The 16,676-nt window shown below is 40.4% G+C and overlaps 1 protein-coding gene and 1 pseudogene across 1 annotated transcript in view; one reads left to right on the forward strand and one right to left on the reverse strand.

The window, feature by feature from the left end:
• The window catches only part of LOC112301497 (olfactory receptor 7A5), a 167,028-nt gene that overhangs the window by 109,631 nt on the left and 40,721 nt on the right, over positions 1-16,676 (forward strand). The gene's annotated exons all lie outside the window — the stretch shown is intronic.
• On the reverse strand, positions 11,487-13,051 carry LOC112301553 (eukaryotic translation initiation factor 3 subunit E-like; annotated as a pseudogene).

Here is a 16,676-nt window from a genome sequence, read left to right on the forward strand (position 1 = left end):
TCAAAGGTGGAGAAATAAACTCTGCCTTTGTATGGCAGGAGCTTCACAGTCACATGGCCAAAGACTGCAATCAGACAAAGAATAGGGGCCAACTCTGCAAACAGTCTACCTAGCACTTGGGTAAATTTCAATTCAGTCATGTTTTATTTCTGCATCTCCCACCTCAAGCTGAATGATCGTAGAGAAAAAAGTGAGAATAAAAATATGTTTAATGAGCAGATGTGGAATTCTTCTGTAGAGGGTCAAACAGCTCCCCATGTGACCACCACCTTGCCTGCCCCCAGCCTCCAGCTTGCCATTTCTAAACTGAAAAAGAATAAAACTTTCTGTCCACATTTCATGAGTCCAGGGACTGAACTCTTGGATTAACAGAGCTAGGGAGCTCTTCCTTTCCTTGTACCATCTCTTTGGCTTCCTCATGTAGACAGTTCTTTTCTTTTCATTGTCCTGGTTTTCACATACTCATAATGATTCCCAATCTGGTACTTGTATTTGCTGGGGGTAGGGTGATTGATGGAAAGAGCTGGCATTTAAAATGCACATACAACACAGAATGGAATTTGAAAGATGAGGGGTAGTTGCTGCATAAGTTCCGCTGTGAATACCCTGAATGTGAAAGTTGATGAGAGGTGAGAATCTCTGGAGACCACAAGGTACACAGCAGGCAGGGCAGTAAGTGATGTCACAAGTGCCCATCCATGCCAGGTTCCTTTCTGGTGGAGGGCAGGTTCTGTGACCACAATTTACTTATGCAGAGAAAAAAATCTCTAAATTTTTCATTTGGTCTCCCTATGGCATTTTGGGGGTGTATTTTATTTAATTAATTAATTTATTTAAATTTATTTATTTATTTTTATTCAGTTACATTTGTCTGCATTTTCTCCCCATCCCTCCACCCCACCCCAGCCAGTCCCACCTCCCTCCCCCACCTCTACCCTCCCCATTGATTTTGTCCTTGTGTCCTTTATAGTAGCTCCTGTAGACCCCTCTCCCCACTATCCCCTCCCCACTCCCCTCTGGCTATTGTTATATTGTTCTTAATTTCAATGTCTGTGGTTATATTTTGTTTGCTTTTTCCTTTTGTTGATTATGTTCCAGTTAAAGGTGAGATCATATGGTATTTGGGGTGTATTTTAATAACTATCTTCAGAATTCTTATTATTTATCAAGGCTTTTTAAAAAAAATGTCCTCACCCTAGGGCATGTTTATTTATTTTCCAGAAAGAAGAAGGAGGTGAGGGAGACAAATATCAATGTGACAGAGAAATATTCATTGATTGGTTGCTTCCCTATGTGCCCCAACCAGGATCTGACCCTTAACTTAGTTTGTGCTCTACTGGGAATTGAACTAGAAATTTTTGGTGTATGGGATGATGCTCCAACCCACTGAGCCATTTCTGTGCAGCAATTACAAAAACACAGATACAGTTATTACAACAGTGTGTTGAGTTTGGGATGGCACTAAGGTTAAAGGGATCTTCTGCCACAATAAAGACTTCAATAAATTAAACCTTTATTTATTTACAAATCACAGGTGTCGATTTAGGGAGGGAGTTCAGGGCTACTGTTACAGACTCGTGAAATTGTTAAAGGAAGAGTCTTATTTTGTATTCACCATGATTCCTTGTGTGTGTGTTTTGTCCTTTTGGTCACAGAATAGCTGCTGTACTTCCAAAACACAGTCTGTTAGCCACACAGGAATTCTGGATTGAATTAAGTGAGGAGTGTTGTAGATTGTGAGAATGGATTATTTTATGTCTTTGAAGTGCAACATACTCATGGAAAATTATCATATCACATCTTCAGTGAACTTTCACAAGCCTAATATAATCCTTGTAATCATAATTCAGAGCAAAAAATAGAACATGTCCGGCCACACAGTAGCTTCCTTTGTGCCTAATTCCAGTCACTTCTTCTCCCCACTCTCCAGATTTCTGACAGCATAGATTACTTCTTGCTCCTTTGAACTTCATATAAACAGAATGTTGCAATGTGTATTTTCATGCCTGACACAGTTTGATCAATGTTATGCTTGCATTGCTTAATATTATTTCAGTTTGTATATTCATATTTTTAATTAAAAATCTTGTTTAGATTTTTAAAAGGATTTCCAAAAGTTCCACCTAACACACTTCCATTGACATGTCTTTGGGCAAAATCCTGTCACATAATGTGGCAGGCAGAACAATGGCCTCCCCAAGATGTCCACCTCCTGACACCCAACATTTGTGAATATAGGCTACATGAATTATATTATAGATGAAATTAAGGTTTCTAATCAGCTAAACTTCAAGCAGGAGAGTATCCTGGATTATCTGAATGGACCCAAAGTAATCATATTTCCTTAACTATGAGAGCGGAAGGCCAGAAGTCATGTGGTACATGAAAGAATTGATCCTCCGTTGCCGACTTTGGAGATGCGGATGGGGCAGAGAGCTTAAGGAGTGTTTTCATCCTGCAGAATCAGGAAAAGGCAAGCAAACAGGTTTTCCTTTACAGCCCCCTAAAGAAAATACAGTTCTCCAGAAAACTTGACGTTTAATAAAATGAGGCATATTTTGGACTTTTGACCTTAAGAACTGAATGATAATAAATGTGTGTGTGAGGTTTTTTTAACATATAATTGACTTTTACATTATAGTAGTTTCTTTCATCTGGACAACATAATGATTCACCAAATAAGTCTAGTTACCTTCCATCACCACACAATGTAACAAAAATGTTTTCTTATGATGATCCTTTAATATTTACCTGACCAACAAATTTTAAATCCACAGCAAGTGTTATTAGATGTAGTCACTGTAGATTACATCCCCAGAACTTACTGATTTTGTAATTGGAAGTTTGTATCCTTTGACCCACTCCATCCATTTCACCTATGTCCCCATATCTTACCTATGGCAACTACTGATCACTTCTCTGTGTCTACAAGCTCTTGAGTGTAGACATAGATAATACACAGTTTTTGAACTTCTATGTCTCACTTATTTCCTTTAGCACAATGCTCTGTACGTCCAATCAGGTTGCCATATATCGTACAATTTCATTCCTTTCTATCACCGAGTAATATTCCATTGTATATATGTAGCACATCTTCTTTACAAAATCATCTATGGATGTACACTTGGGTCATGTCTTCTCATTCACTCAGCCACCCTATGTCTTTTTTTGAGAGCATTTAAAGTAATTATTGATAGGTACAGTTATAGAATTCATATCTAAACAGCTGTGACCTGCTTCTGGGAAGAAAGAGGACAAAGAGATAAGAACACCAAGAGGTCTCCCAGGACTAAATCTGGCACAAGTTTGCATTCTGTTTTTCTCTCCTAGCTACAGGCAATTAAATCTCTCAGGAAACGGAAAGACAAAACAAAATGACTTCAGTGAAGCACATGGGAATTGAGCTCCTCAAGACACAGAAACCATTAAATGCTTCCAGTCAGTGCTCTCAGGTGTACTCTACCAATCGCAGATTATGAGAAACACAGTTGTCTCTTCCAGAGGTCACACAAGTGCTTCCATCTCCCTGCTCTTGGGGCTATAGAACAGCAGCTCCACAACAAATGTTCTATACCCGAGTCTGGAGGGAGTATCTGGGTTACCAGAGTATCTTCTTTCTCCCAACTGTCTTTTCTGGTGTTAGCCTCTGTCCTGGGGCATCCCTCCCCTTGTTTTACTGCTCCTCATTTCCCACCATGGAAGACGTATCTCTTTCCCTCACTCAACTGTCTGATTTTGCAGCCTCTGCAAATATTTATTAAGCAATTACTGTATGGAAAGCACTAAAATGTATTCTGTGGAGTAAGAAAATAGTAAGATTTGCTCCTTCTTTTAAGCTCAGAGTCTAAACTTTGGCAAAGTTATGTAAATGAATAAATGCAATACTGTCAGGTGTTACTGTACTCTTGTTGACTGGGTCCCCCAATAGTCAACTCCTCCTGCAGGTTTACCAAGGCTTCACAGACCAGCCTACAATAGCATTGAAACTTGAAGGACACGTGGAGGTATATCCAGGTGCAGTAGGAAATGAGCTCATACCAGAAAGTGCTACAGAAAAATAAATGTCATTATAATGAAGTTTTAAAGTGTAGTTAGGAGAAGAAAAATAGCTGGTAGTACATGATGCGTAATGAGGATCAGAGGATAAAAACTGAACCATGAGTCTAGCTCTGTGGGCAGCCTCCAGATAACAGAGAGTCATATATTTTGGCTACATGATTGTTGATTAATTCTAAAATTAGTGGAGAGTCAGTGCAGGGCTTATGGCAAGTGATGTCAAGCATCAGTCTCACCCTGTGGAAAGGTCATCCTAGATCAAGTTTTTATCTTCATGTGATGAACATATTATATGAAAGTCATAGATCAAAATGATGAAGTGCATATACTTTGAAGGCAATAGGCAAATTCATAGAGGAAAAGAGGTTTCCAGAGGATGAGGTAAGAGAAAATGAGGGATAATTGCTTCATAGATACAGGATTTCTGTTTGGGGTGATGAAAATGTAAGGTGGTGATGGTTGGACATTGTGAATGCACTTAATGCCACTAAACTAGCATTTAAAAATGGTTACAATGGGCAGAATGGAGAAGATGATGACAAGATAGTTGGGAGCAGAGCCCACTTCCTCTCAACGCCAGTGAAATACCTAGTTGATCTGAGAAGCAGAGTGAACAGCCAACAGTATTCTAGCATATATGAAGATTGGAGACAAAAGATAAAGGACATTCAAAGATCAGACGGGAAGAAGAGTGCTTAAGGACAATAAGATCCCTGGGACCAGCGCGGGACCAGGGCGGCTGAAGCCCTGGCCCGGGTGCAGGGTCTGCTGCAGGATTCTTGGGAGAGAGCTGGGCTGGGGTGTGTAAGTAGCCAGGTGCTTGTTTGGACCAGGGGGGCTTGAATAGGAAGAATTTCTCAAAAAGGAAAAGAAAACAGAGGCACTCAGCAGCTAGTTAGAGAACTCTCAGCAGCAGCTAAAGCTTCTGGCACCCCTCCCCCCTCAGCCCCTGGACTGTCAACTCGGAAAAGCAGCCCCAGCGCTCACCTGAAGCCTGGCTGGCCTGCACCCAGATTAGGGGGCTGGGGGCCCACAACTGAAACTCCCGGTGAGCGCACACCCTGATAAGCATCCCGGCTGCCTGGGCACCCGACCCAAAGTGCCCCAGTGGGTGCGGACCCCAATCAATGGCCTGGGGCCCACACCTGAAACCCCGGGTGGGTGCGTGCCCTGATATGTGGCCCGGCTACCTGGGCGCACAGACAAAAAGCGCCTGGGTGGGCGCGCACACCTAAAACCTCAGGTGGGTGCTCAACTGGATCAGGGCTAGCTGCCCTGCGCACAGAACCAAAGAGGGGGATCGGCAGCCAACCCAGGCCCAAAGGCGAAATCCACCACACAACCCGATCAACAGCCTGGCTGCCTGCAGGCGACCACACCCAAAAGCACCAGTTCTGAAAAACTCCTACCTAGGCCCTGCACAGAGAACCCTGCAGGGCCTACTGGCTCTCTAGGAGGAAGGCAGAACCCCAGCAGAGGGGATCTGCAGGGCTAGGGGAGACTGCATTCCCCGGAAAGACTCAACCCAGTAGGGGGCTGAACTATCCCATAGCAGCACCCAGAGCCCCTAGCATCTAAGACAGCAAAGAGCAAGAAGGTGGAATGTGAGTTGCCCCTAACTGGTGCAAATCAAGGACAGCACAGCTGGTGAACTAAAGGCCTAGTGGGGAACAGAAGGACCCGGAGGAACTGGACTGAAGGCTGAACAACAGCAAAGAGTGTGGCTCAGGAAGGGCGAAAGGTGAAACCAATCCTTCCAAACACCCCCTCCCGTTCCACAGACAAGACGACCAGCAGAACTGGTCCGATTTAAAACAAGCAGAAGACTTTTGTTTTTTTTCTTTCCTCCTTTCTCCCTGAATTCCTTCTTCCTTTCGGTCCTTCTTTCTTTTTTTTATTCCTTCTTCCTTCCATCCTTTACCTTTTTTATTCCTTCTTCCTGCCTTCTTTTATTTATTCATTTGTTTTAATTTTTGTTAAAATTCCTTCTTATCTTGCCTCCAATCTTTCTTTATTCCTTCTTCCTTCCTTCCTTTCCTTTTCTATTCCCTTTTTCCCTCCTTCCCTCCTTCCCTTCTTCTTTTCTTTTTTTTTGCCCTTCTTCCTCTTTTTCCCACAGGTGAGACAAGAAAACCTGGACTGCTGAAAAGACCAGAGTTAGATAGTGTTACACCCATAAACGTCAGCTCAAGACCAGTGAGACAGCACCACTGAATCCCATTGCCATTCTACCATAGAAGTTCACAGCATAAACCCAGGGAGTCAGAATAGAGCAATTTAAGAGGCAGAGGCTAACAAGCAGAGTCTCACAAACAGTGGGAAGACAAAGAAACAATCCCCAAATGAAAAGGAAAGGAGGAAGTTCCACAGACAATGCTAAAGAACAATCTAACAATGGACAGGGGGGAGTGGGGAGGGGATAGTGAGGAGAGGGGATTACAGGAACTACTATAAAGGACACAGGGACAAATTCAAGGGTGAGGGTGGAGGTGGGGAAGGGAGGGGAGTTGGGCTGTTGTGGACTGGAGGGGTGGGGAGAAAAGGCACACAACTGTAATTGAATAACAACAAAAAATTTTTAAAAAAGAGAGGAACACAGGTAGGAAGAAATGGCAATGAATAACTACCTATCGATAATAACCTTAAATGTAAATGGATTAAATGCTCCAATCAAAAGACATAGAATAGCTGAATGGGTAAGAAAGCATGACCCACATAGGCTGCCTACAACAGACCCACCTCAGGACGGAACACCTACACACACTGAAAGTGAAGGGCTGGAAACAAATTTTCCAAGCATACAGACAGGAAAAAAAAGCAGGGGTAGCAATACTCATATCAGACAAAATAGACTTCAAAAGAAGAGCCATAAAGAGAGACCCGGGAGGTCATTTCATAATACTCAAAGGAAGAATCCACCAAGAAGGCATAAACATTGTAAATATATAGCACCCAACCTAGGAGCACACAAATACATAAAGAAAATCTTGGAGGACTTCAAGAAAGATATTGACAGCAACACAATTATACTAGGGGACTTTAACACCACATTGTCAAAAATAGACAGATCTTCCAAACAACATATCAACAAAGATATTGTGGTATTGAACAATACCCTAGATGAAATGGACTTAACTGATATATAGAGCTTTTCATCCCAAAGAAGCAAAATACACATTCTTTTCAAGTGTCCATGGAACATTTTCAAAGATAGACCACATGATAGGACACAAAGCAAGCCTCAACAAATTCAAGAAAATTGAAATCATATCAAGCATATTCTCTGACCACAAGGGTCTGAAACTAGAAACCAACCCCTAAGGAAAAAACCCAAAACACTCAAAATCATGGAGACTGAATAGCATGTTATTAAACAATGATTGGGTCAAGAAAGAGATTAGGGAAGAAATCAAAAACTTTCTGGAAACAAATGAAAATGAACTCAAAACAACCCAAAAGCTATGGGACACAGCAAAGGCAGTCCTGAGAGGGAAGTTCATAGCAATACAGGCCTACCTTAAAAAGATAGAAACATTTCAAACAAACAACCTAACCCTATGCCTACAAGAACTGGAGGAACAACAACAAAGACAGCCCAGAGCAAGCAGAAGGAAGGAAATAACCACGATCAGAGCAGAGTTAAATGACATAGAGACTAAAAGCACAATTGTAAGGATCAATGAATCCAGGAGCTGGTTCCTTGAAAAGATAAATAAAATAGACAACCTTTAAGTAGGCTCATCAAGAAAAAAAGAGAGAGCATCCAAATAAACACAATTAGAAATGAAAGAGGAGAGACTACAACTGATACCACAGAAATACAAAGGATTGTAAGAAATTACTATGAAGAACTATATGCCAAGAAATGTGAAAACCTAGGTGAAATGGACACATTTCAAGAAAAATGCAATCTTCCAAAACTGAATGAAGAAGAAACAGAAAACCTGAACAGACTAATAACAGCAGACAAAATTGAAGCAGTCATCAAAAAACTCCCAATACACAGAAGCCCTGGACCAATTGGTTTCACAGGAGAATTCTACAAAGCATTTACGGAAGACCTAACCCTTATCCTTCACAGACTATTCGAACAAATCCAAACCGATGGAAGACACCCAAACTGTTTTTCTGAAGCCAGCATCATACTAATCTCAAAACTAGATAAAGACACAACGAAGAAAGAAAACTTCAGGCCAATATCACTGATGAACATAGACGCTAAAACCCTTAACAAAAGATTGGCAAACCGCATCCAGCAATACATTACAAAGATCATCCACCATGACCAAGTGGGATTCATCCCAGGGATGCAAGGATGGTACAATATTTGCAAATCAATAAACATAATACATCCCATAAACAAAAGCAAAGACAAAAACAACATGATCATATCAATAGATGCGGAAAAAGTATTTGATAAGATACAGCTCCCATTTCTGATAAAAACACTCAGCAAAGTGGGAATAGAGGGAGCATTCCTCAACATAATAAAGGCCATATATGAGAGACCCACAGCCAACATCATACTCAATGGACAAAAACTTAGAGCTTTCCCACTAAGATCAGGAACAAGACAAGGATGCCCTCTCTCACCACTCCTATTCAACATAGTATTGGAAGTCCGAGTCACAGCAATCAGACAAGAAAAAGATATAAAAAGCATCCAAGTTGGAAAGGAGGAAATGAAACTGTCACTGCTTGCAGATGACATGATAGTGTACATGGAAAATCCTATAGACTCCACCAAAAAAGTACTTGACTTAATAAATGAATTTGGCAAAACAGACAGATACAAAGTCAATACTCAGAAATCAAAGGCATTCCTGCATAAAAACAATGAATCAGCAAAAACACAAATCTGGGAAAAAATCCCATTTGATATAGCAACATGAAAAATAAAGTACCGAGGAATAAACCTGACAGAGGTAAAAGACCTGTTCTCAGAAAACTACACAACACTGAAGAAAGAAATTAAGGGAGGCACAAAGAAATGGAAAAATGTACCATGCTCATGATTGGAAGAATTAACATCATCAAAATGGCCATACTACCCAAAGCAATTTATAGATTCAATGTGATCCCTATTAAAGTACCCATGACATATTTCACAGATATAGAACAAACATTGCAGAAATTCATATGGAACCATAAATGACCATGAATAGCTGCAGCAATTTTGAGAAAGAAGAACAAAGCAGGAGTGATCACAGTACCTGATATCAAACTGTATTACAAGGCCACTGTAATCAAAACAGCCTGGTACTGGCATAAAAACAGGCACATAGACCAATGGAACAGAACACAGAGCCCAGAAATAAACCCAAGTCTTTACAGTCAATTAATTTTTGACAAAGGAGGCAGAAGCATAAAATGGAGCAAAAATAGCCTCTTTAACAAATGGTGTTGGGAGATCTGGACAGCTACATGCAAAGAAATGAAACTCGATCACCAACTTACGCCATACACGAAAATAAACTCAAGATGGATAAAAAACTTAAATATAAGTCGTAACACCATAAAAGTCCTTGAGGAAAACATTGGCAGGAAGATCTCAGACATTCTATGCAGCAACATCCTCACACACATGTCCCCTAAAGCAAGGGACATAAAGGAAAAAATAAACAAATGGGACCTCATCAAAATAAAAAGTTTCTGCATGGCTAAAGAAAACAACACCAAATTACAAAGAGAACCAACAGTATGGGAAAACATATTTGCCAAGGATACCTCAGACAAGACACTGACCTCCAAAATATATAAAGAACTGACATGATTCCACTCCAGAAAGACAAACAACCCAATTAAAAAATGGGCAAAGGACTTGAACAGACACTTCTCCAAGGAAGACATACAGAGGGCCCAGAGACATACGAAAAGATGCTCAGCATCACTAGCCATCAGAGAGATACAAATTAAAACCACAGTGAGGTACCATCTCACACCAGTCAGAGTGGCCAACATAAACAAATCCACAAACGAATGTTGGAGAGGATGCGGAGAAAAGGGAACCCTAGTGCACTGTTGGTGGGAATGCAGATTGGTGAGGCCACTGGAAAACAGTATGGAATTTCGTCAGAAAACTAAAAATGAACTTCCCTTTGACCCAGCAATTACGCTGCTGAGATTATACCCTAACAACCCTGAAACACCAATCCAAAAGAACCTATGTACCCCAATGTTCATAGCAGCACAATTTACAATTGCCAAGTACTGGAAGCAACCTAAGGGCCCATCAGCAAATGAGTGGATCCAAAAACAATGATAGATTTACACAATGGAATTCTATGCAGCAGAGAGAATGAAGGAGATTATACCCTTTGCAACAGCATGGATGGAACTGGAGAGCATTATGCTAAGTGAAATAAGCGAGGCAGTGAGGGACAAATACCATATGATCTCACCTTTAACTGGAACATTAATCAACACAAGAAAAAAGCAAACGAAATGTAACCAGAGACATTGAAGTTAAGAACAATCTAACAATTCCCAGAGGGGCTTGGGGAGGGATGGTGGGGGGAGGGGATTACAGAAACTACTATAAAGGATACAGGGACAAAATCAAGGGGGATTGTGGCGGTGGGGGAGAGGTGTGGGTTTGGCTGGGATGGGGTGGATGGATGGAGAGAAAAGGCAGACAACTGTAATTGAATAACAATAATTTTTTTTTTATAAATTTAGTTCCAGATACAGTTTACATACAACATTATATTAATTTTGGGTATATAACATAGTGATTCAATATTGATATACCTTACCAAGTGATGGCTACAACAGTCTAGTAAATACATGTCACCATACATAGTTATTACAATATTATATACTCTATTTCCTAATAGAGTATATGCTGTACTTTACATCCCCATGACTTATGTTATAACTGGAAGTTTATACTTCCTAATCCCCTTCCTGTTATTCTTCTATCCCATACCTTCCCTCTCTACTAACCATCAGTTTGTTCTCTATATCTATCAATTTGTTTCTGCTTCATTTAGTTCATTTATTGTCTTTTTTAGATAGCACTTTGATTTTTTCCCAGGTTGAAGAGATACCTTCTACTATTTCTCAGTGTGAATCAGCTACCTGAGCTCTAGATCCTCTTCCAATCCATTCACTGCTATGCTTTTTGCCTTCTAAGTAATTTATTGAAGTATAATTGTATAATACAGTGTGGACATGATTCAAATATACAATGTGCTGAATAAAAGTCATAAAAATTATAGTCCATACCTGACGTTTCCAGTTGTGTATAAGTCAAGAAAGTGGACAATAAACTTTTATTTAATGAAACAGCCAATTTCATTCAAATTCACCAAAATTTATACTCAATATGTTGTTTCTAATATGTATGTCAGCATTTATGTAATGGTTTTAGTATTTCATTTTTCCTTTACATTTTTTTTTTGTTTTTTTGGTCTTGTCTTTATAGTTCTTCAGTAGGAGACAGAGTCTTGAGTTCCCCAATTAGGAGTCTCTGACCCACTATATTGATTAAGTTACTTCTCAATATTCATGGACAACATCTGCCTTCTAAATGAAAGGCTTTTGGTCTTTTCTTTTCAATCTCTTGCTGATAGGGTGAGACTGCATTGTTACCCTTAATCACATGACCTAATTTAGAATCAATTTTGGCTTCCAGTCTTGCATTTCTAATCAAATTTACAATCCACCTTTCAGTTTTTTCTGCAGTCATGTTAATGCTGATAAACTGCTGGATGCAACAAGAAGTCTCAAATATGAAGAGATGAGCATTTTCAATAAAATCCTCAATATAAGCCACCAAGAAGAAGTCATTCACAAGCACACATTTACATTCCCTCAACTTCTTCTGAGCTCCATCAAAGTCAAAGTTAACATATAAACATTCAACAAACTCTGGAATTGGGTCTTTCTATGTGTAAGACTCCTGTTGAATAACTTTAACTAGATCTTCTAGCACCTGCTGGCGTTTTCGAACATCTTTGTTTTTATGACTGCTGTAGTTAAATAGCGAAGAATATGTGGACACATTGTCTGAATTGCATTAAGATACTGTAGTTGGCAAAAAAATATATAACCAGAGACATTGAAGTTAAGAACAATCTAACAATAGCCAGTGGGGAGTGGGGAGGGGACAGTGGAAAGAGGGGATTACAAGGACACATGGACAAAATCAAGGGGGAGGGTGGAGGTGGGAGAGGGAGGGAGGTTCAGCTGGGGTGGCGTGGAGGGATGGGGAGAAAAGGCATAAAACTGTAATTGAATAACAATAAAAATATTTTAAAAACGATACTGTGGCTGGTACAGGAAGAGATCAATAATATTATCATGCCCTTTGGGTTGGCTGAAGTAAACAAACAGAGACCAGTGAATGAGCCATGTTCCCTGCTGAAGAGACTGGGGTGGAGAACTCACATAATTATTATCGATGGTCTCTTTTAACCAGGTAAGGTCTTCCGTGGCTGCATCCCAATTCTGCATTAAGATTTCAGAGGCCAGTTTCCCCCAGAGTGAACTCAAAGCATTTCTATCCATTGCTGGAACCAATGCTCTAAAGAAGTAAAGGTATTCTGCTGCTCCAGAATAATTTCTACATTCATATTGGAATTTTGCATACCTGTAGAGTGTGTCTAAATATTCTTGCCTAAAGCCATGCTTGTCTGACAGGCAGTCAAACAGCATCCTACCAACCTTGCCTGAATGCATTTTGCCTTGTAGTTTCTGGATCTTCAAGCATCTTCACAGTTGGTTCTGTTTCTGCCTGAAGCTGTTTTAGCTGTGCAACAACTGTGGTTCTTTTTTCTCTCAAAGCATGAGGAATATCATCAGAATAAAGGTTTTTGTATACATCCATAGCAAAGTCTACCATGTTGGTATCACTAAGAAGATCCAATTTTCCTTGTAATAATTCCTTTTCATTATATATCTCCTTTATGGAAAGAAACTCAAACAATGGAAAGAATAGATGCCGATCCAAAAACTGAGGGATGTGAGTAGTCAAGTGGTACTCAGGCATATTGCCAAGAAGAGGCCCAAGAACCACTAATGGCTTCTCAATGTAATTATTAAACCTGAGCCCCAATTTCCTTATTTGTGAAGGAAAGTAGGATAGCAAACAAAACTTGAGATGAATGTTTCAAGAAATAAATGAGATGTGGATATTTTCTTGCCTCCAAAAAACTGTTCCAGGTAAAGTTGTATGTATGAGTTTAAATTTATTTGTGTACATTTTTATTTCAAATAAACACACATATATATAGTCAAACATATACCCATATATAACCTTATATTTGAAAGGACACTTAAGAGAAAGTTGAAAAGAATAAAAAAGAAAAGAATGAATATAAAATTTAACATAATAAAATTTTACTATAAAATTTAAAGATGGAGAAATTTAGACACAAAGATTTAAAGTAAATGCTATGCATAAATTTAAACGAATCTTTTTCTTATATTAATATTTCAGAAGCATATAATTTGAAGTACATCAACGCTTAGGCAAGAAGAAATTCTCTACCAGCCAGAGATACTGCATATCTACCGAATGATTATACGTGTCTTCCACTTAAGGGGAGAATACAATGCAAAATGCCTTTACCCAGGGGAGGCTAAATGAATGAAATAAGACATTTTAAATCAATGACCTGAAGAAATTCCTTTTGCTAAATACCTGTTTTCAATTATTAAGTCTAACATAAAATTACCACACCACTGATTTATAAATAAACATACTCAATCTCTTACAATTCCTGAGGTCTCATGGGCATAACCCAAGACATTTGCAGGTTCGTTTTCTTCTGGAGGCTGCAGGGAAGAACGTATTTAATTTTGTATTCCAAGATTAGAATGCAGTGCAAAAAAAAAGTAATTATTTCTTTTATATATATATATATATATTGATTATGCTATTACAGTTGTCCCATTTATGCACCTTCACTCCACTCCATACTGCCCACCCCCTCCCTCCCACATTCCCCCCCTATAGTTCAAGTCCATGGGTCATACTTATAAGTTCTTTGGCTTCTACATTTCCTACACTATTCTTACCCTCCCCCTGTCTACTTTCCACTATCATTTATGCTGTTTATTCTCTGTACCTTTCCCCCGTCTTTCCCCCTCCCAATCCCCTATTGATAACCCTCCATGTGATCTCCATTTCTGTGGTTCTGTTTCTGTTCTAGTTGTTTGCTTAGTTTTCTTTTGTTTTGGTTTTAGGTGTGTTTGTTAATAACTGTGAGTTTGCTGTCATTTTTACTGTTCATATTTTTTATCTTCTTTTCCTTAGATAAATTCCTTCAACATTTCATATAATAAGGTGTTGGTGATGATGAACTTCTTGAACTTGACCTTATCTGAGAAACACTTTATCTGCCCTTTCATTCTAAATGATAGCTTTGCTGGATACAGTAATCTTGGATGTAGGCCCTTGTCTTTCATGACTTGGAATACTTCTTGCCAGTCCCTTCTTGCCTGTAAGGTCTCTTTGGAGAAATCAGCTGACAGTCTTATGGGAACCCCTTTGTAGGTAACTGTGTCCTTTTCTCTTGCTGCTTCTAAGATTCTCTCCTTGTGTTTAATCTTGGGTAATGTCATTACAATGTGCCTTGGTGTGTTCCTCCTTGGGTCCAGCTTCTTTGGGACTCTCTGAGCTTCCTGGACTTCTTGGAAGTCTATTTCCTTTGCCAGACTGGGAAAGTTCTCCTTCATTATTTGTTCAAATAAGTTTTCAATTTTTTGTTCTTCCTCTTCTCCTTCTGGCACCCCTATAATTCAGATGTTGGAACGTTTCAAGATGTCCTGGAGGTTCCTAAGCCTCTCCTCATTTTTTTTAATTCTTGTTTCTTCATTCTTTTCTGGTTGGATGTTTCTTTCTTCCTGGTCCACACCATTGATTTGAGTCCCAGTTTCCTTCGCATCACTATTGGTTCCCTGTACATTTTCCTTTGTTTCTCTTAGCATAGGCTTCATTTTTTCATCTAGTTTTCAAACAAATTCAACCAGTTCTGTGAGCATCTTAATAACCAGTGTTTTGAACTGTGCATCCGATAGGTTGGCTGTCTCTTCCTCTCTTAGTTGTATTTTTTCTGGAGCTTTGAAGTGTTCTGTCATTTGGGTCATTTTTTTGGTCTTGGCGCATCTGTTACTTAAAGGGGCAGAGCCTTAGGTGTTCACTGGGGGCGGGGTTATGCTAGTTGCTTCCCTGTGATGCTGTACGTGGTTGAGGGGCCCAGAGGGAGCAATGGCGCCCACTCCACTCTCCACCAGATTTCAGTCTTTCACTCGGCTACCCACAATCAAATTGGGCCCCTCTGGTGCTGGTTCCCGAGTGAGTGGGCTTTTGCACACTCTCGGCCCCTGTTGGTCTCTCCAACGACCTCTCCTGTGAGGCTGGGAGTCTCACCAGCTGCCGCCCCAGCACCCATGGGCTGTTTCAATCAGAGGTATGATGATTTATTTCCCCGCGCCTGAGCCCTGGGTTATGAGATCTGCTTCGCTCCCAGCCGTTCCTCCCAGTTTATCTGTGCACGAGTGTGGGGCCACAGGGTGCTACCCGCCACTCTGCCTGCCCCGTTATCCGCCACTCTGAGTCCGGCCCTCTCGGTTTATCTACACGAATGTGGGGCCACAGGGTTTGCTCTCTGCCCAGTGCCTGTCTCTGCCCCTCCTTCCAATCTGGATGTATGTTTCTTTTTTATCTACTTGGTGTCGGACTTCCTTGCCCTTAGATTTTCTGTCAGTTCTGGTTGTGCGAGGAGGCACAGTGTGTCTGCCTACGCCGCCATCTTGGTTCTCAACTATTTCTTATAAGTAACAAATATTTCATAGTGAGGGACTAAATGACAACTCTAGTGATATGAGGTTGAAATTCTAAAACTTTTTGTTCAACATGTCATGAAGCCTAGTGTATAACACTCAAGGTTTAATTCATGGAACTCTGTTCTCCCCCTTGTTGAAAAGAAAATAGCAATTTTCTGTGGACATGAGGGGCTGTGTCCCTACCACAAGTCAATATTTAGGGATTTGAGTTTTCTAATCCAGACTGGATCCTTAATCTTAAATTTGGAAATCTTTTAAATCAGGGTTTGGATAAAGTGTCAGATGGTCAGTCTTCTTGAAGCCACAGGTCTGTGGAGAGGAACTAGTAAAAACAGGATTCGTTGGACTTCCAAGCTGGTCTTTTGGGAACACAGAATCTCCAGGAAAACAGTCCCTTCTGTCCAGACCCACAGGGAAACCCTGCAATTAGAGGTTGGAAGAACAAGATGGAAATGCACATAATGAGCAGACGTAGGGAGCTGTATATAGCTCCTCATCTCCTGCCTCTCAGCATGCGTGACCTTGGGCTGGATGGAACCTGGTTGTTGCTTTTGGAACCCTAGGTTTGTCTAGACACCAATGCCTTGCCTCCTTCCTGCTGTCTTATCAGAGCAGACAGCTTCAGCCTCCATTGTCATCCATCCAGGAGGCTAGACTTATTTACTGAGAGGTCGTCTTTTCAGAAACCCAGAGCAGGTGACACCGGTGCGCAGTAGGTGCTCCAGGAAAGGGTCAGAGAGAGCCAAAGCCAAGCACATTCACCTGAGGTCTCTTGAAAGCCATAAGCCTATGGTTGTTTGCTTCCCTGATTAACTAGTTCATGATTT

This window comes from Desmodus rotundus, chromosome 9 (assembly GCF_022682495.2).
Source record: "Desmodus rotundus isolate HL8 chromosome 9, HLdesRot8A.1, whole genome shotgun sequence".
In the NCBI taxonomy this organism is placed as follows: domain Eukaryota; kingdom Metazoa; phylum Chordata; class Mammalia; order Chiroptera; family Phyllostomidae; genus Desmodus; species Desmodus rotundus.